Source organism: Carassius gibelio, chromosome B19 (genome assembly GCF_023724105.1).
Source record: "Carassius gibelio isolate Cgi1373 ecotype wild population from Czech Republic chromosome B19, carGib1.2-hapl.c, whole genome shotgun sequence".
Classification (NCBI taxonomy): Eukaryota; Metazoa; Chordata; class Actinopteri; order Cypriniformes; family Cyprinidae; genus Carassius; species Carassius gibelio.
Window position 1 is genome coordinate 5,048,396 of NC_068414.1, and position 18,759 is coordinate 5,067,154.

The 18,759-nt window shown below is 44.9% G+C and overlaps 6 non-coding genes across 6 annotated transcripts; 5 read left to right on the top strand and 1 right to left on the bottom strand.

Annotated features, from left to right (window-relative positions):
• The first annotated feature begins 168 nt into the window (after positions 1 to 168).
• Positions 169 to 240, top strand: trnap-ugg (transfer RNA proline (anticodon UGG)). Its single transcript has one exon. It is a non-coding gene; the product is annotated as a tRNA-Pro (tRNA).
• A 97-nt stretch (positions 241 to 337) lies between these two features.
• On the top strand, positions 338 to 411 carry trnai-aau (transfer RNA isoleucine (anticodon AAU)). Its single transcript has one exon. It is a non-coding gene; the product is annotated as a tRNA-Ile (tRNA).
• A 106-nt stretch (positions 412 to 517) lies between these two features.
• Positions 518 to 590, top strand: trnaf-gaa (transfer RNA phenylalanine (anticodon GAA)). Its single transcript has one exon. It is a non-coding gene; the product is annotated as a tRNA-Phe (tRNA).
• A 135-nt stretch (positions 591 to 725) lies between these two features.
• On the top strand, positions 726 to 797 carry trnaq-uug (transfer RNA glutamine (anticodon UUG)). Its single transcript has one exon. It is a non-coding gene; the product is annotated as a tRNA-Gln (tRNA).
• An 857-nt stretch (positions 798 to 1,654) lies between these two features.
• On the bottom strand, positions 1,655 to 1,727 carry trnaa-agc (transfer RNA alanine (anticodon AGC)). The gene has a single exon. It is a non-coding gene; the product is annotated as a tRNA-Ala (tRNA).
• Positions 1,728 to 15,328: 13,601 nt separating this feature from the next.
• trnav-gac (transfer RNA valine (anticodon GAC)) lies at positions 15,329 to 15,399 on the top strand. The gene has a single exon. It is a non-coding gene; the product is annotated as a tRNA-Val (tRNA).
• The last annotated feature ends 3,360 nt before the right edge of the window (positions 15,400 to 18,759 follow it).

The following is an 18,759-nucleotide window of genomic DNA, read 5'->3' on the forward strand; positions in this document are numbered from 1 at the left end:
ATCCCTCTACATGTTAGATACAGCCACATTTTTAGGTCAGTTAAGAGGCCAACTTGCGTTCGTTAGCCTTTAACACTGTCTCGAGGTCTTTGATTGCTTCCACGTTAGTTCATGTTCCTTCTTTTATTGATGCTGCAGTAGCTCTTTTTTCTCGGCCCAGCACAGGAAGGCTCGTTGGTCTAGGGGTATGATTCTCGCTTTGGGTGCGAGAGGTCCCTGGTTCAAATCCCGGACGAGCCCTTGGTCGGGATAAAACGTGAAGCTTTGTTGTCTCATTGCGTTCACTAACATTGAGGCAGTTTTTTATTCAATCGGGTAGAGACAGATGGCTAAGGGAGGCCGGTTAGCTCAGATGGTTAGAGCGTGGTGCTAATAACGCCAAGGTCGGGGGTTCGATCCCCGTACTGGCCAGCTGTTTTTATTGTCTGGGGGCTCATCTCTGCTCTGCTCTTCTCCTGTGACAAAGAGTAGGGTGATCTCACTGAAATCCCTGCTTGCTAAGCAGGATCTTGTTGTGGCCGAAATAGCTCAGTTGGGAGAGCGTTAGACTGAAGATCTAAAGGTCCATGGTTCGATCCCGGGTTTCGGCAAAATCTCCCACTCTTTTCCGTTTTTTGAGGCGGGCCAGTGACCAAAAATCACTGGGTTCCAACTTCTCTGTATAACTGCTTCCCCACTGCCACGGAGCTATCTGTTTCCCAGTTGGCCACCAAACAAGAAGTTTCGGTTCCATGGTGTAATGGTCAGCACTCTGGGCTTTGAATCCAGCGATCTGAGTTCGAATCTCGGTGGAACCTGTGTGCTTTCTTGCCGCAGGAAAAGATAAAAACAGCACTAGGTTGGCACTGGTGACAGTCTTTGTGGCCCTGTGAGCAACGGCTGCTCCAGGTAAGGTTTCATGGTGTAATGGTTAGCACTCTGAATCCAGTGATCCGAGTTCAAATCGCGGTGGGACCACTTTTTGCAACCAATTTGCGCAGGACCATGTCTGAAATACTTTTTGGCAGCTTTGAGTCCAAAAAAATTAACTAACGTAGAGACTGTGGCAGCATTGCATCGATGCCCAGTCGGTCTCTTTAGGGCACTGGTTCTCAAACCTGTCCTGGAGGCACCCCTGCCCTGCACAGTTTGATTGTCTGCCTTATTAGACACACCCAAATAAGGTCTTGCAGTCTCTATTAATGAGCTGATGATTTGAAACAGGTGTGATAGATGAGGGAAACATTCAAAATGTGTAGGGCAGGGGTGCCTCCAGGACAGGTTTGAAAACCACTGCTTTAGGGAACTGTGTGTAAAATGGCAATGTTTTGCAACCAATTTGCACAGGACCATGTCTGAAATACTTTTTGGCAGCTGTGAGCCCCAAAAAAAGCTAACGTGGGAGTGTCGCAGCATTGCGTCAGTGCTCAGTCGGTCTCTTTAGGGCAATGGTTTTCAAACCTTTCCTGGAGGCAACCCTGTCCTGAACATTTCGTATGTCTCCCTTATTAGACACACCCAAATCAGGTCTTGCAGTCTCTATTAATGAGCTGATGATTTGAAACTGGTGTGTTAGATGAGGGGAAATGCAAAATGTGCAGGGCAGGGATGCCTCCAGGACAGGATTGAAAACCACTGATTTAGGGATGTGTGAGTAAAAGGGCAGGAGCCAACTTGGAGAATGCGGGCATCGATCCCGCTACCTCTCGCATGCTAAGCGAGCGCTCTACCATTTGAGCTAATTCCCCTGGCCTTTCAAGAATGACGAGCATAGCTGCGAATGACCGGCTTGATGCAAAGAGGCCGTCCCTCCTCTGGGCTTGCACCTTTGCACTGGCCGCGATTGTGTTGTCGAATTAACAAAGAGATTTAGCTTTTGTGTTAAAGGACCTTCTCGGTCTTGTTACGCCAGTATGCATGTGCGGATTCTTGTATTATGCAGACCACCTTGCATCACTCGGGTCACGCAGACAACTTCTCACCTCTTTTTCTCACACTGACTTAAAGAATAAGGAAGCGGTTCTCCATTCCAGTCCTCGCTCCCCAAAGGTCTGCATATTTTGCATTTCTCTTTTTGTTAGCACACCTGATTTGGATAATCAGCTCATTAGAAGTGAGCTCCTTGCGATTGACATGGTCCCTACACAGTGTTCATTGCTCCCCACTCCCTGAGCAGGGGAAATCCGTCGAAGTTTACTTCACTTTGGAACATTGGTTCACGGATTTGCGCTGCGCAACGTCTTCACACATGGACAAGTGTGACATCATATACCTCTGTATACCTCTGTACACCTCTGTGTTAGTCACTTTGAACTGAACGTACACATACGCTCTGAACTTGAATCACGGAGGGATGGCTCGTTGGTCTAGGGGTATAATTCTCGCTTTGGGCGCGGGGGCCAGCCGCGAATAGTTGTCATGCGCTGACAGCCAATCAGACTGCAGCAGCTGGCCAAAGAGCGGAAATTACATCACAGCCAATCAGATTTTTTCATGCATTCATTTGGACCGGGGTTCGAATCCCACTCACACAGGTCTAAACTATTATTAAACTCAGCTTTATGCTTTTTAATAAATAAAAAAAATCTAACATTTAACAACACCTTACAGCTACAAAGTTTTTGAAATTTATGTCTTTCCTTTTTGGATTACAAAGCAAAGGATTATATAAAATAAACACAGTAAAATAATGCTAGTATACATTACATGATTATATAAAAACACAAATGGTTATATTAAATTACTTTTCAAATGTAAATTGAAGAAAATTTAATTTAACTGAGTAATATTCAAGTACTGAGTGAAAATTGATTGATGGAATAATGTAAGTCACACTTAAGATAACTGATCAAGTAAGAGTTTTCAAAACCATAGACACTGTAAAATATTAGTCATACGAAGTGGAAACAGCACTCGTGAAGCAATTTGTATTTTTCAGTTGTGTTTATTAAATGCTTTTAGCACCTTTTAAGATCAAGCCAAAATAATTAAATAGAAAAAAGAATTCTGACAATATAAATAGATATTACAATCTCACACTGAAAAATTAAAATATACAGTATATACATGAGTTAAATATTGCTAAATAAGCTGCAAATTAATATCTCGTATTTTTCTTTAGACTCTTTCCAGGTCACCTCTTTCTCAATGCCCTGATGTTGGTAAATAAAGAAGACTTTAGCTTTACTTTTTTTCAAAAAATTTTTTGAACTTATTTCAGGATAGCCTGTGTGTGTGTGTGTGTGTGTGTGTGTGTGTGAGGACTGTTTGGATCCTGGCTAAGTTCCATTTCACAAAATCTGCACAAGTGAACAACGTGTTCATCTCCAGGCCTTTCGTGTTTTTGCAGTCCCGTTTCTTTGTGTCCTTCAGTTCAGTCTAAAGTGCTCCATTTCCATAAAGTCTTGGAATGACATCCTGGTGTTTACTTCTCTGCAGTCGTGTTTAATGAAGAACTGGTGTTCAGCAGTGTGGTCAGGTGCTTGACATAATGTGACGTGTAGTTTTGTGGTCATATGGAGCGTGCTGTTAGGATGTCTTCCTGTGGTGTTTATTAAGCACGTTGTCGATAGGCTCAGCGTTCGCTGTCCAGTACAAACACCCTGTCAGCAGTCTTCACAGGTCAGGTACGGCCAGCACATGCAGAGGTGACAAACATGTAGCTCCTATACAGAGGGGAAACATGTGATCAATTTCTGCATCATGAACATTCAGAGTGAGGCTCCACATGAGACCCATGAGATGAGGACAGCGAGGACACAGACAGAGAACCAGTAGGGTCTACAACAAGCTGAATATTGAGTTTAATGTGTAAGGAAATAGAGTTTCTTCAGGTTTATGAAGGTGAAGTTAAGACCTTTTTAAAACCAAGCAAATCAAATTTGAGGAACAAATGAGGAAAAACACAAATATGTTCTGTAAATGGAAATGTCTGGATAGTAGTATTAACTTCAGAGTTTGAAAACACAACTTCCAACAGATATTCATAATTTAATTTGACAGAAACACACTGAAAGCCTCTGCTCCCAGACACTACAACATTTCATATGTTACTGTACGTTCAGATCATGCTGCAAAATCATGCTGCCTTGTTTTCCAGTGAACATGCATAAATATTATTAAATAAAGATAAATTTACTGGAGATACAAAATTACATGAAATACAAAGACTTGTTTGAAAGAATTGTTTGATTATAACAAGAAGTAATATCTGCCATTTAGGGAAAAAAAGTCACCTAAATTCAAAGAAAAGTTATAGTAAATCATTGACAAATATTTTTTTATTGTTTTATGTGTAAACTAAGGAGCCCCGCACATGACATGCAAGAAAAAAATAAATAAATTGTGTGCATGCTTTACTCATTTGCTGGCAATAGTAAATCGAGGGAACGCTATAGTAATCGAGTGCACATTTTAGTACATTGAGGGAATGAATTAGTAAATCATACACACGTTTTAGCCTTATATTTTTTCCTGCATGTCATGTGCGAGGCTCCTTAGTAAACTCATTTAATTAGTGTTACATTTTTCAAGACTTCATTTTACATTTGCATCATAAATTACATATTGATTGAAAGATATCTGCACTGGAAAACAAGACAAAACTCAGAGGAAGTGATTCATTCCTTTCAAACTTTCTTAAGGCATTAATTTGTGAAAGGGTAAATTAAGACATTTTAAGACTTTAAAACCTGCAGGAACTCTTGTGTGTTTGTTGTTAATGTGTTAAATATTCACCTGTCTCTGACTGAAGATCTGCTCGGGTCCCAGGAAAAGATGACAGCAAAGACACAATCAGTGAAGAAGCAGTGCTCTCTGAAAGAACAACAACAATATAGCAATATTAAAAAAAGGAATAATTATAACTATATTACAGACACAAACAAACACACTCACACACATAAATAATACTTAAATTGAAGCACATAATATTATATATATATATATATATATATATATGTGTGTGTGTGTCTCTGTGTGTGTGTAAGCATTGGGACTGTATGATATTCACAAATAAAAGATTTTAAATCCTGTAAGATTGTATGCAGTTTAATTGTAAAACTATAGTAATCTTGCTGTTCTTGGCAGACTGATATTCATTTAAAGTCTCATGACTGTCCTGTAAATATAATGCCAATTCAATAACAACAATAGTACATTTATTGTTGTGATTCTACTAAAATAACATGGCTAAATCATGGTTACTATAGTAAAACCATAGTCAGAAAACATTTTTGAACTGTGGAATACATGTAATCTCATCACAAAAGTGAAAATAATGTTTACTTCATTCATAATTCAAATTGTAATCAACAGATGACATGTTAATGATGACAAACAATACACAGAAACGTAAATCATGGCTATGTTCATTCATAATTTGCAAACAAATCTATCTAGGCTGAACTATAGTAAACCGTTTAGAAACGAGCAAAGTTTACCAACGTGATTTCATCATTAACGGTAACGAAACGTCAGCTGATATCACGTAAAGTATCTTACCTTTGATAGACGCTTGAGAATGCGTTGAATTTAACAACGGAGCCGATCGCTGTTGTGTGTTTTCTTCTTCTCCTTCTTCTGCGAATTCAAACTTCCCGCGGTGCCGAAAACCGGAAGAGCGCCACGAGAGCGCTAGCGGCCGAAATATATTACATCCGTAGTGGTTTAGCACTACCATTGAGAATGAATGGGAAACGGTTTAGGGCCGTTTAGCTAAACAATTCAAGGCCGCGGCGCGGGAGACCCGGGTCCGATTCCCGGCCAATGCAGCAGAGGTCGTGTTTTTAAGGCCATGTTAGTCGTTCTTCATAAGCGGCAGCTGTCCCCAGAGCCACGAGTACAGCGCAGCTTCACTCACTGGTGGCTGAATGTCAGAGTTGTTGTTTCCCGCGCAGGAGACCCAGGTTCGATTCCCAGCAGAAGCAAAGCAGTGTATCTTGCTACTTTAGAAGTGGGCAACTTATCAGTGTTTTACAGGGAACTAGTGGAAGCACTCTAGACAATGCTTTTCCATGCTTGTTCAACGAAGTACAAGCAATTATGGCTCATGCACCTGTGAAAAACTCCTGAAGGCAATAAAAAGGCTGCAGGCAAGAAAGGTCATGCTTAAAGAAACCAATGAGAGTAAACTGACCTGTTTGTTGTCTCTAAAAAACACCAGAAGAAAAATGTCCAGGGTCAATGCTGACCTGCATGAAAGTGGAATAAACTGCAAGGTAAGTAATGTAAGATCCCCAAGACAGCGCTACAAGGTCACAGTTGGACAGTGGCTGGTTGGAAGAGCAGGGTAATGACTCCCAGCAAGAACTGACAAATCTGGTGCAGTCCAGGAGGCTGAGGTGCCCTGTGGTTCTTAAGGGAGCTGGTGGCCACAGAAGTTAACGCCTCTCACTTTTGATATTGACCTCCCCCACTCCCCTTTGCTCAGAGACACTTTTGCTCATATCAGTTCATCAAATACCCATGGAACTTGATCAGTTTGTCTGTCAGTTGTTCAGCTTTAGCATTGGTCGATATTACCCAGTTGAAGAGATGCATTTTCCACATAAATTCGTAGAATTCAGGCAGAAATAGAGCATTGGTGGTTCAGTGGTAGAATTCTCGCCTGCCACGCGGGAGACCCGGGTCCGATTCCCGGCCAATGCAGCAGAGGTCGTGTTTTTAAGGCCATGTTAGTCGTTCCTCATAAGCGGCAGCTGTCCCCAGAGCCACGAGCACAGCGCAGCTTCTCTCACTGGTGGCTGAATGTCAGAGTTGTTGTTTCCCGCGCAGGAGACCCAGGTTCAATTCCCAGCAGAAGCAAAGCAGTGTATCTTGCTACTTTAGAAGTGGGCAACTTATCAGTGTTTTACAGGGAACTAGTGGAAGCACTCTAGACAATGCTTTTCCATGCTTGTTCAACGAAGTACAAGCAATTATGGCTCATGCACCTGTGAAAAACTCCTGAAAGCAATAAAAAGGCTGCAGGCAAGAAAGGTCATGCTTAAAGAAACCAATGAGAGTAAACTGACCTGTTTGTTGTCTCTAAAAAACACCAGAAGAAAAATGTCCAGGGTCAATGCTGACCTGCATGAAAGTGGAATAAACTGCAAGGTAAGTAATGTAAGATCCCCAAGACAGCGCTACAAGGTCACAGTTGGACAGTGGCTTGTTGGAAGAGCAGGGTAATGACTCCCAGCAAGAACTGACAAATCTGGTGCAGTCCAGGAGGCTGAGGTGCCCTGTGGTTCTTAAGGGAGCTGGTGGCCACAGAAGTTAACGCCTCTCACTTTTGATATTGACCTCCCCCACTCCCCTTTGCTCAGAGACACTTTTGCTCATATCAGTTCATCAAATACCCATGGAACTTGATCAGTTTGTCTGTCAGTTGTTCAGCTTTAGCATTGGTCGATATTACCCAGTTGAAGAGATGCATTTTCCACATAAATTCGTAGAATTCAGGCAGAAATAGAGCATTGGTGGTTCAGTGGTAGAATTCTCGCCTGCCACGCGGGAGACCCGGGTCCGATTCCCGGCCAATGCAGCAGAGGTCGTGTTTTTAAGGCCATGTTAGTCGTTCTTCATAAGCGGCAGCTGTCCCCAGAGCCACGAGTACAGCGCAGCTTCACTCACTGGTGGCTGAATGTCAGAGTTGTTGTTTCCCGCGCAGGAGACCCAGGTTCAATTCCCAGCAGAAGCAAAGCAGTGTATCTTGCTACTTTAGAAGTGGGCAACTTATCAGTGTTTTACAGGGAACTAGTGGAAGCACTCTAGACAATGCTTTTCCATGCTTGTTCAACGAAGTACAAGCAATTATGGCTCATGCACCTGTGAAAAACTCCTGAAGGCAATAAAAAGGCTGCAGGCAAGAAAGGTCATGCTTAAAGAAACCAATGAGAGTAAACTGACCTGTTTGTTGTCTCTAAAAAACACCAGAAGAAAAATGTCCAGGGTCAATGCTGACCTGCATGAAAGTGGAATAAACTGCAAGGTAAGTAATGTAAGATCCCCAAGACAGCGCTACAAGGTCACAGTTGGACAGTGGCTTGTTGGAAGAGCAGGGTAATGACTCCCAGCAAGAACTGACAAATCTGGTGCAGTCCAGGAGGCTGAGGTGCCCTGTGGTTCTTAAGGGAGCTGGTGGCCACAGAAGTTAACGCCTCTCACTTTTGATATTGACCTCCCCCACTCCCCTTTGCTCAGAGACACTTTTGCTCATATCAGTTCATCAAATACCCATGGAACTTGATCAGTTTGTCTGTCAGTTGTTCAGCTTTAGCATTGGTCGATATTACCCAGTTGAAGAGATGCATTTTCCACATAAATTCGTAGAATTCTTGCAGAAATAGAGCATTGGTGGTTCAGTGGTAGAATTCTCGCCTGCCACGCGGGAGACCCGGGTCCGATTCCTGGCCAATGCAGCAGAGGTCGTGTTTTTAAGGCCATGTTAGTCGTTCTTCATAAGCGGCAGCTGTCCCCAGAGCCATGAGCACAGCGCAGCTTCACTCACTAGTGGCTGAATGTCAGAGATGTTGTTTCCCACGCATTAGACCCAGGTTCGATTCCCAGCAGAAGCAAAGCAGTGTATCTTGCTACTTTAGAAGTGGGCAACTTATCAGTGTTTTACAGGGAACTAGTGGAAGCACTCTAGACAATGCTTTTCCATGCTTGTTCAACGAAGTACAAGCAATTATGGCTCATGCACCTGTGAAAAACTCCTGAAGGCAATAAAAAGGCTGCAGGCAAGAAAGGTCATGCTTAAAGAAACCAATGAGAGTAAACTGACCTGTTTGTTGTCTCTAAAAAACACCAGAAGAAAAATGTCCAGGGTCAATGCTGACCTGCATGAAAGTGGAATAAACTGCAAGGTAAGTAATGTAAGATCCCCAAGACAGCGGTACAAGGTCACAGTTGGACAGTGGCTTGTTGGAAGAGCAGGGTAATGACTCCCAGCAAGAACTGACAAATCTGGTGCAGTCCAGGAGGCTGAGGTGCCCTGTGGTTCTTAAGGGAGCTGGTGGCCACAGAAGTTAACGCCTCTCACTTTTGATATTGACCTCCCCCACTCCCCTTTGCTCAGAGACACTTTTGCTCATATCAGTTCATCAAATACCCATGGAACTTGATCAGTTTGTCTGTCAGTTGTTCAGCTTTAGCATTGGTCGATATTACCCAGTTGAAGAGATGCATTTTCCACATAAATTCGTAGAATTCTTGCAGAAATAGAGCATTGGTGGTTCAGTGGTAGATTTCTTGCCTGCCGCGCGGGAGACCCGGGTCCGATTCCCGGCCAATGCAGCAGAGGTCGTGTTTTTAAGGCCATGTTAGTCGTTCCTCATAAGCGGCAGCTGTCCCCAGAGCCACGAGCACAGCGCAGCTTCTCTCACTGGTGGCTGAATGTCAGAGTTGTTGTTTCCCGCGCAGGAGACCCAGGTTCGATTCCCAGCAGAAGCAAAGCAGTGTATCTTGCTACTTTAGAAGTGGGCAACTTATCAGTGTTTTACAGGGAACTAGTGGAAGCACTCTAGACAATGCTTTTCCATGCTTGTTCAACGAAGTACAAGCAATTATGGCTCATGCACCTGTGAAAAACTCCTGAAGGCAATAAAAAGGCTGCAGGCAAGAAAGGTCATGCTTAAAGAAACCAATGAGAGTAAACTGACCTGTTTGTTGTCTCTAAAAAACACCAGAAGAAAAATGTCCAGGGTCAATGCTGACCTGCATGAAAGTGGAATAAACTGCAAGGTAAGTAATGTAAGATCCCCAAGACAGCGGTACAAGGTCACAGTTGGACAGTGGCTTGTTGGAAGAGCAGGGTAATGACTCCCAGCAAGAACTGACAAATCTGGTGCAGTCCAGGAGGCTGAGGTGCCCTGTGGTTCTTAAGGGAGCTGGTGGCCACAGAAGTTAACGCCTCTCACTTTTGATATTGACCTCCCCCACTCCCCTTTGCTCAGAGACACTTTTGCTCATATCAGTTCATCAAATACCCATGGAACTTGATCAGTTTGTCTGTCAGTTGTTCAGCTTTAGCATTGGTCGATATTACCCAGTTGAAGAGATGCATTTTCTACATAAATTCGTAGAATTCAGGCAGAAATAGAGCATTGGTGGTTCAGTGGTAGAATTCTCGCCTGCCACGCGGGAGACCCGGGTCCGATTCCCGGCCAATGCAGCAGAGGTCGTGTTTTTAAGGCCATGTTAGTCGTTCCTCATAAGCGGCAGCTGTCCCCAGAGCCACGAGCACAGCGCAGCTTCTCTCACTGGTGGCTGAATGTCAGAGTTGTTGTTTCCCGCGCAGGAGACCCAGGTTCAATTCCCAGCAGAAGCAAAGCAGTGTATCTTGCTACTTTAGAAGTGGGCAACTTATCAGTGTTTTACAGGGAACTAGTGGAAGCACTCTAGACAATGCTTTTCCATGCTTGTTCAACGAAGTACAAGCAATTATGGCTCATGCACCTGTGAAAAACTCCTGAAGGCAATAAAAAGGCTGCAGGCAAGAAAGGTCATGCTTAAAGAAACCAATGAGAGTAAACTGACCTGTTTGTTGTCTCTAAAAAACACCAGAAGAAAAATGTCCAGGGTCAATGCTGACCTGCATGAAAGTGGAATAAACTGCAAGGTAAGTAATGTAAGATCCCCAAGACAGCGGTACAAGGTCACAGTTGGACAGTGGCTTGTTGGAAGAGCAGGGTAATGACTCCCAGCAAGAACTGACAAATCTGGTGCAGTCCAGGAGGCTGAGGTGCCCTGTGGTTCTTAAGGGAGCTGGTGGCCACAGAAGTTAACGCCTCTCACTTTTGATATTGACCTCCCCCACTCCCCTTTGCTCAGAGACACTTTTGCTCATATCAGTTCATCAAATACCCATGCAACTTGATCAGTTTGTCTGTCAGTTGTTCAGCTTTAGCATTGGTCGATATTACCCAGTTGAAGAGATGCATTTTCCACATAAATTCGTAGAATTCTTGCAGAAATAGAGCATTGGTGGTTCAGTGGTAGAATTCTCGCCTGCCACGCGGGAGACCCGGGTCCGATTCCCGGCCAATGCAGCAGAGGTCGTGTTTTTAAGGCCATGTTAGTCGTTCCTCATAAGCGGCAGCTGTCCCCAGAGCCACGAGCACAGCGCAGCTTCTCTCACTGGTGGCTGAATGTCAGAGTTGTTGTTTCCCGCGCAGGAGACCCAGGTTCAATTCCCAGCAGAAGCAAAGCAGTGTATCTTGCTACTTTAGAAGTGGGCAACTTATCAGTGTTTTACAGGGAACTAGTGGAAGCACTCTAGACAATGCTTTTCCATGCTTGTTCAACGAAGTACAAGCAATTATGGCTCATGCACCTGTGAAAAACTCCTGAAGGCAATAAAAAGGCTGCAGGCAAGAAAGGTCATGCTTAAAGAAACCAATGAGAGTAAACTGACCTGTTTGTTGTCTCTAAAAAACACCAGAAGAAAAATGTCCAGGGTCAATGCTGACCTGCATGAAAGTGGAATAAACTGCAAGGTAAGTAATGTAAGATCCCCAAGACAGCGCTACAAGGTCACAGTTGGACAGTGGCTTGTTGGAAGAGCAGGGTAATGACTCCCAGCAAGAACTGACAAATCTGGTGCAGTCCAGGAGGCTGAGGTGCCCTGTGGTTCTTAAGGGAGCTGGTGGCCACAGAAGTTAACGCCTCTCACTTTTGATATTGACCTCCCCCACTCCCCTTTGCTCAGAGACACTTTTGCTCATATCAGTTCATCAAATACCCATGCAACTTGATCAGTTTGTCTGTCAGTTGTTCAGCTTTAGCATTGGTCGATATTACCCAGTTGAAGAGATGCATTTTACACATAAATTCGTAGAATTCTTGCAGAAATAGAGCATTGGTGGTTCAGTGGTAGAATTCTCGCCTGCCACGCGGGAGACCCGGGTCCGATTCCCGGCCAATGCAGCAGAGGTCGTGTTTTTAAGGCCATGTTAGTCGTTCCTCATAAGCGGCAGCTGTCCCCAGAGCCACGAGCACAGCGCAGCTTCTCTCACTGGTGGCTGAATGTCAGAGTTGTTGTTTCCCGCGCAGGAGACCCAGGTTCAATTCCCAGCAGAAGCAAAGCAGTGTATCTTGCTACTTTAGAAGTGGGCAACTTATCAGTGTTTTACAGGGAACTAGTGGAAGCACTCTAGACAATGCTTTTCCATGCTTGTTCAACGAAGTACAAGCAATTATGGCTCATGCACCTGTGAAAAACTCCTGAAGGCAATAAAAAGGCTGCAGGCAAGAAAGGTCATGCTTAAAGAAACCAATGAGAGTAAACTGACCTGTTTGTTGTCTCTAAAAAACACCAGAAGAAAAATGTCCAGGGTCAATGCTGACCTGCATGAAAGTGGAATAAACTGCAAGGTAAGTAATGTAAGATCCCCAAGACAGCGCTACAAGGTCACAGTTGGACAGTGGCTTGTTGGAAGAGCAGGGTAATGACTCCCAGCAAGAACTGACAAATCTGGTGTAGTCCAGGAGGCTGAGGTGCCCTGTGGTTCTTAAGGGAGCTGGTGGCCACAGAAGTTAACGCCTCTCACTTTTGATATTGACCTCCCCCACTCCCCTTTGCTCAGAGACACTTTTGCTCATATCAGTTCATCAAATACCCATGGAACTTGATCAGTTTGTCTGTCAGTTGTTCAGCTTTAGCATTGGTCGATATTACCCAGTTGAAGAGATGCATTTTCTACATAAATTCGTAGAATTCAGGCAGAAATAGAGCATTGGTGGTTCAGTGGTAGAATTCTCGCCTGCCACGGGGGAGACCCGGGTCCGATTCCCGGCCAATGCAGCAGAGGTCGTGTTTTTAAGGCCATGTTAGTCGTTCCTCATAAGCGGCAGCTGTCCCCAGAGCCACGAGCACAGCGCAGCTTCTCTCACTGGTGGCTGAATGTCAGAGTTGTTGTTTCCCGCGCAGGAGACCCAGGTTCGATTCCCAGCAGAAGCAAAGCAGTGTATCTTGCTACTTTAGAAGTGGGCAACTTATCAGTGTTTTACTGGGAACTAGTGGAAGCATTCTAGACAATGCTTTTCCATGCTTGTTCAACGAAGTACAAGCAATTATGGCTCATGCACCTGTGAAAAACTCCTGAAGGCAATAAAAAGGCTGCAGGCAAGAAAGGTCATGCTTAAAGAAACCAGTGAGAGTAAACTGACCTGTTTGTTGTCTCTAAAAAACACCAGAAGAAAAATGTCCAGGGTCAATGCTGACCTGCATGAAAGTGGAATAAACTGCAAGGTAAGTAATGTAAGATCCCCAAGACAGCGCTACAAGGTCACAGTTGGACAGTGGCTTGTTGGAAGAGCAGGGTAATGACTCCCAGCAAGAACTGACAAATCTGGTGCAGTCCAGGAGGCTGAGGTGCCCTGTGGTTCTTAAGGGAGCTGGTGGCCACAGAAGTTAACGCCTCTCACTTTTGATATTGACCTCCCCCACTCCCCTTTGCTCAGAGACACTTTTGCTCATATCAGTTCATCAAATACCCATGGAACTTGATCAGTTTGTCTGTCAGTTGTTCAGCTTTAGCATTGGTCGATATTACCCAGTTGAAGAGATGCATTTTCCACATAAATTCGTAGAATTCTTGCAGAAATAGAGCATTGGTGGTTCAGTGGTAGAATTCTCGCCTGCCACGCGGGAGACCCGGGTCCGATTCCCCGACAATGCAGCAGAGGTCGTGTTTTTAAGGCCATGTTAGTCGTTCCTCATAAGCGGCAGCTGTCCCCAGAGCCACGAGTACAGCGCAGCTTCACTCACTGGTGACTGAATGTCAGAGTTGTTGTTTCCCGCGCAGGAGACCCAGGTTCGATTCCCAGCAGAAGCAAAGCAGTGTATCTTGCTACTTTAGAAGTGGGCAACTTATCAGTGTTTTACAGGGAACTAGTGGAAGCACTCTAGACAATGCTTTTCCATGCTTGTTCAACGAAGTACAAGCAATTATGGCTCATGCACCTGTGAAAAACTCCTGAAGGCAATAAAAAGGCTGCAGGCAAGAAAGGTCATGCTTAAAGAAACCAGTGAGAGTAAACTGACCTGTTTGTTGTCTCTAAAAAACACCAGAAGAAATATGTCCAGGGTCAATGCTGACCTGCATGAAAGTGGAATAAACTGCAAGGTAAGTAATGTAAGATCCCCAAGACAGCGCTACAAGGTCACAGTTGGACAGTGGCTTGTTGGAAGAGCAGGGTAATGACTCCCAGCAAGAACTGACAAATCTGGTGCAGTCCAGGAGGCTGAGGTGCCCTGTGGTTCTTAAGGGAGCTGGTGGCCACAGAAGTTAACGCCTCTCACTTTTGATATTGACCTCCCCCACTCCCCTTTGCTCAGAGACACTTTTGCTCATATCAGTTCATCAAATACCCATGGAACTTGATCAGTTTGTCTGTCAGTTGTTCAGCTTTAGCATTGGTCGATATTACCCAGTTGAAGAGATGCATTTTCCACATAAATTCGTAGAATTCTTGCAGAAATAGAGCATTGGTGGTTCAGTGGTAGAATTCTCGCCTGCCACGCGGGAGACCCGGGTCCGATTCCCGGCCAATGCAGCAGAGGTCGTGTTTTTAAGGCCATGTTAGTCGTTCTTCATAAGCGGCAGCTGTCCCCAGAGCCATGAGCACAGCGCAGCTTCACTCACTGGTGGCTGAATGTCAGAGATGTTGTTTCCCACGCATTAGACCCAGGTTCGATTCCCAGCAGAAGCAAAGCAGTGTATCTTGCTACTTTAGAAGTGGGCAACTTATCAGTGTTTTACAGGGAACTAGTGGAAGCACTCTAGACAATGCTTTTCCATGCTTGTTCAACGAAGTACAAGCAATTATGGCTCATGCACCTGTGAAAAACTCCTGAAGGCAATAAAAAGGCTGCAGGCAAGAAAGGTCAGGCTTAAAGAAACCAATGAGAGTAAACTGACCTGTTTGTTGTCTCTAAAAAACACCAGAAGAAAAATGTCCAGGGGGTCAATGCTGATCTGCATGAAAGTGGAATAAACTGCAAGGTAAGTAATGTAAGATCCCCAAGACAGCGCTACAAGGTCACAGTTGGACAGTGGCTTGTTGGAAGAGCAGGGTAATGACTCCCAGCAAGAACTGACAAATCTGGTGCAGTCCAGGAGGCTGAGGTGCCCTGTGGTTCTTAAGGGAGCTGGTGGCCACAGAAGTTAACGCCTCTCACTTTTGATATTGACCTCCCCCACTCCCCTTTGCTCAGAGACACTTTTGCTCATATCAGTTCATCAAATACCCATGGAACTTGATCAGTTTGTCTGTCAGTTGTTCAGGTTTAGCATTGGTCGATATTACCCAGTTGAAGAGATGCATTTTCCACATAAATTCGTAGAATTCTTGCAGAAATAGAGCATTGGTGGTTCAGTGGTAGAATTCTCGCCTGACACGCGGGAGACCCGGGTCCGATTCCCGGCCAATGCAGCAAAGGTCGTGTTTTTAAGGCCATGTTAGTCGTTCTTCATAAGCGGCAGCTGTCCCCAGAGGCACGAGCACAGCGCAGCTTCACTCACTGGTGGTTGAATGTCAGAGTTGTTGTTTCCCGCGCAGGAGACCCAGGTTCTATTCCCAGCAAAAGCTAAGCAGTGTATCTTGCTACTTTAGAAGTGGGCAACTTATCAGTGTTTTACAGGGAACTAGTGGAAGCACTCTAGACAATGCTTTTCCATGCTTGTTCAACGAAGTACAAGCAATTATGGCTCATGCACCTGTGAAAAACTCCTGAAGGCAATAAAAAGGCTGCAGGCAAGAAAGGTCATGCTTAAAGAAACCAATGAGAGTAAACTGACCTGTTTGTTGTCTCTAAAAAACACCAGAAGAAAAATGTCCAGGGTCAATGCTGACCTGCATGAAAGTGGAATAAACTGCAAGGTAAGTAATGTAAGATCCCCAAGACAGCGGTACAAGGTCACAGTTGGACAGTGGCTTGTTGGAAGAGCAGGGTAATGACTCCCAGCAAGAACTGACAAATCTGGTGCAGTCAAGGAGGCTGAGGTGCCCTGTGGTTCTTAAGGGAGCTGGTGGCCACAGAAGTTAACGCCTCTCACTTTTGATATTGACCTCCCCCACTCCCCTTTGCTCAGAGACACTTTTGCTCATATCAGTTCATCAAATACCCATGGAACTTGATCAGTTTGTCTGTCAGTTGTTCAGCTTTAGCATTGGTCGATATTACCCAGTTGAAGAGATGCATTTTCCACATAAATTCGTAGAATTCTTGCAGAAATAGAGCATTGGTGGTTCAGTGGTAGAATTCTCGCCTGCCATGCGGGAGACCCGGGTCCGATTCCCTGCCAATGCAGTAGAGGTCGTGTTTTTAAGGCCATGTTAGTCGTTCCTCATAAGCGGCAGCTGTCCCCAGAGCCACGAGCACAGCGCAGCTTCTCTCACTGGTGGCTGAATGTCAGAGTTGTTGTTTCCCAGCAGAAGCAAAGCAGTGTATCTTGCTACTTTAGAAGTGGGCAACTTATCAGTGTTTTACAGGGAACTAGTGGAAGCACTCTAGACAATGCTTTTCCATGCTTGTTCAACGAAGTACAAGCAATTATGGCTCATGCACCTGTGAAAAACTCCTGAAGGCAATAAAAAGGCTGCAGGCAAGAAAGGTCATGCTTAAAGAAACCAATGAGAGTAAACTGACCTGTTTGTTGTCTCTAAAAAACACCAGAAGAAAAATGTCCAGGGTCAATGCTGACCTGCATGAAAGTGGAATAAACTGCAAGGTAAGTAATGTAAGATCCCCAAGACAGCGGTACAAGGTCACAGTTGGACAGTGGCTTGTTGGAAGAGCAGGGTAATGACTCCCAGCAAGAACTGACAAATCTGGTGCAGTCCAGGAGGCTGAGGTGCCCTGTGGTTCTTAAGGGAGCTGGTGGCCACAGAAGTTAACGCCTCTCACTTTTGATATTGACCTCCCCCACTCCCCTTTGCTCAGAGACACTTTTGCTCATATCAGTTCATCAAATACCCATGCAACTTGATCAGTTTGTCTGTCAGTTGTTCAGCTTTAGCATTGGTCGATATTACCCAGTTGAAGAGATGCATTTTCCACATAAATTCGTAGAATTCAGGCAGAAATAGAGCATTGGTGGTTCAGTGGTAGAATTCTCGCCTGCCACGCGGGAGACCCGAGTCCGATTCCCGGCCAATGCAGCAGAGGTCGTGTTTTTAAGGCCATGTTAGTCGTTCCTCATAAGCGGCAGCTGTCCCCAGAGCCACGAGCACAGCGCAGCTTCTCTCACTGGTGGCTGAATGTCAGAGTTGTTGTTTCCCGCGCAGGAGACCCAGGTTCAATTCCCAGCAGAAGCAAAGCAGTGTATCTTGCTACTTTAGAAGTGGGCAACTTATCAGTGTTTTACAGGGAACTAGTGGAAGCACTCTAGACAATGCTTTTCCATGCTTGTTCAACGAAGTACAAGCAATTATGGCTCATGCACCTGTGAAAAACTCCTGAAGGCAATAAAAAGGCTGCAGGCAAGAAAGGTCATGCTTAAAGAAACCAATGAGAGTAAACTGACCTGTTTGTTGTCTCTAAAAAACACCAGAAGAAAAATGTCCAGGGTCAATGCTGACCTGCATGAAAGTGGAATAAACTGCAAGGTAAGTAATGTAAGATCCCCAAGACAGCGCTACAAGGTCACAGTTGGACAGTGGCTTGTTGGAAGAGCAGGGTAATGACTCCCAGCAAGAACTGACAAATCTGGTGCAGTCCAGGAGGCTGAGGTGCCCTGTGGTTCTTAAAGGAGCTGGTGGCCACAGAAGTTAACGCCTCTCACTTTTGATATTGACCTCCCCCACTCCCCTTTGCTCAGAGACACTTTTGCTCATATCAGTTCATCAAATACCCATGGAACTTGATCAGTTTGTCTGTCAGTTGTTCAGCTTTAGCATTGGTCGATATTACCCAGTTGAAGAGATGCATTTTCCACATAAATTCGTAGAATTCAGGCAGAAGTAGAGCATTGGTGGTTCAGTGGTAGAATTCTCGCCTGCCACGCGGGAGACCCGGGTCCGATTCCCGGCCAATGCAGCAGAGGTCGTGTTTTTAAGGCCATGTTAGTCGTTCTTCATAAGCGGCAGCTGTCCCCAGAGCCACGAGTACAGCGCAGCTTCACTCACTGGTGGCTGAATGTCAGAGTTGTTGTTTCCCGCGCAGGAGACCCAGGTTCAATTCCCAGCAGAAGCAAAGCAGTGTATCTTGCTACTTTAGAAGTGGGCAACTTATCAGTGTTTTACAGGGAACTAGTGGAAGCACTCTAGACAATGCTTTTCCATGCTTGTTCAACGAAGTACAAGCAATTATGGCTCATGCACCTGTGAAAAACTCCTGAAGGCAATAAAAAGGCTGCAGGCAAGAAAGGTCATGCTTAAAGAAACCAATGAGAGTAAACTGACCTGTTTGTTGTCTCTAAAAAACACCAGAAGAAAAATGTCCAGGGTCAATGCTGACCTGCATGAAAGTGGAATAAACTGCAAGGTAAGTAATGTAAGATCCCCAAGACAGCGCTACAAGGTCACAGTTGGACAGTGGCTTGTTGGAAGAGCAGGGTAATGACTCCCAGCAAGAACTGACAAATCTGGTGCAGTCCAGGAGGCTGAGGTGCCCTGTGGTTCTTAAGGGAGCTGGTGGCCACAGAAGTTAACGCCTCTCACTTTTGATATTGACCTCCCCCACTCCCCTTTGCTCAGAGACACTTTTGCTCATATCAGTTCATCAAATACCCATGGAACTTGATCAGTTTGTCTGTCAGTTGTTCAGCTTTAGCATTGGTCGATATTACCCAG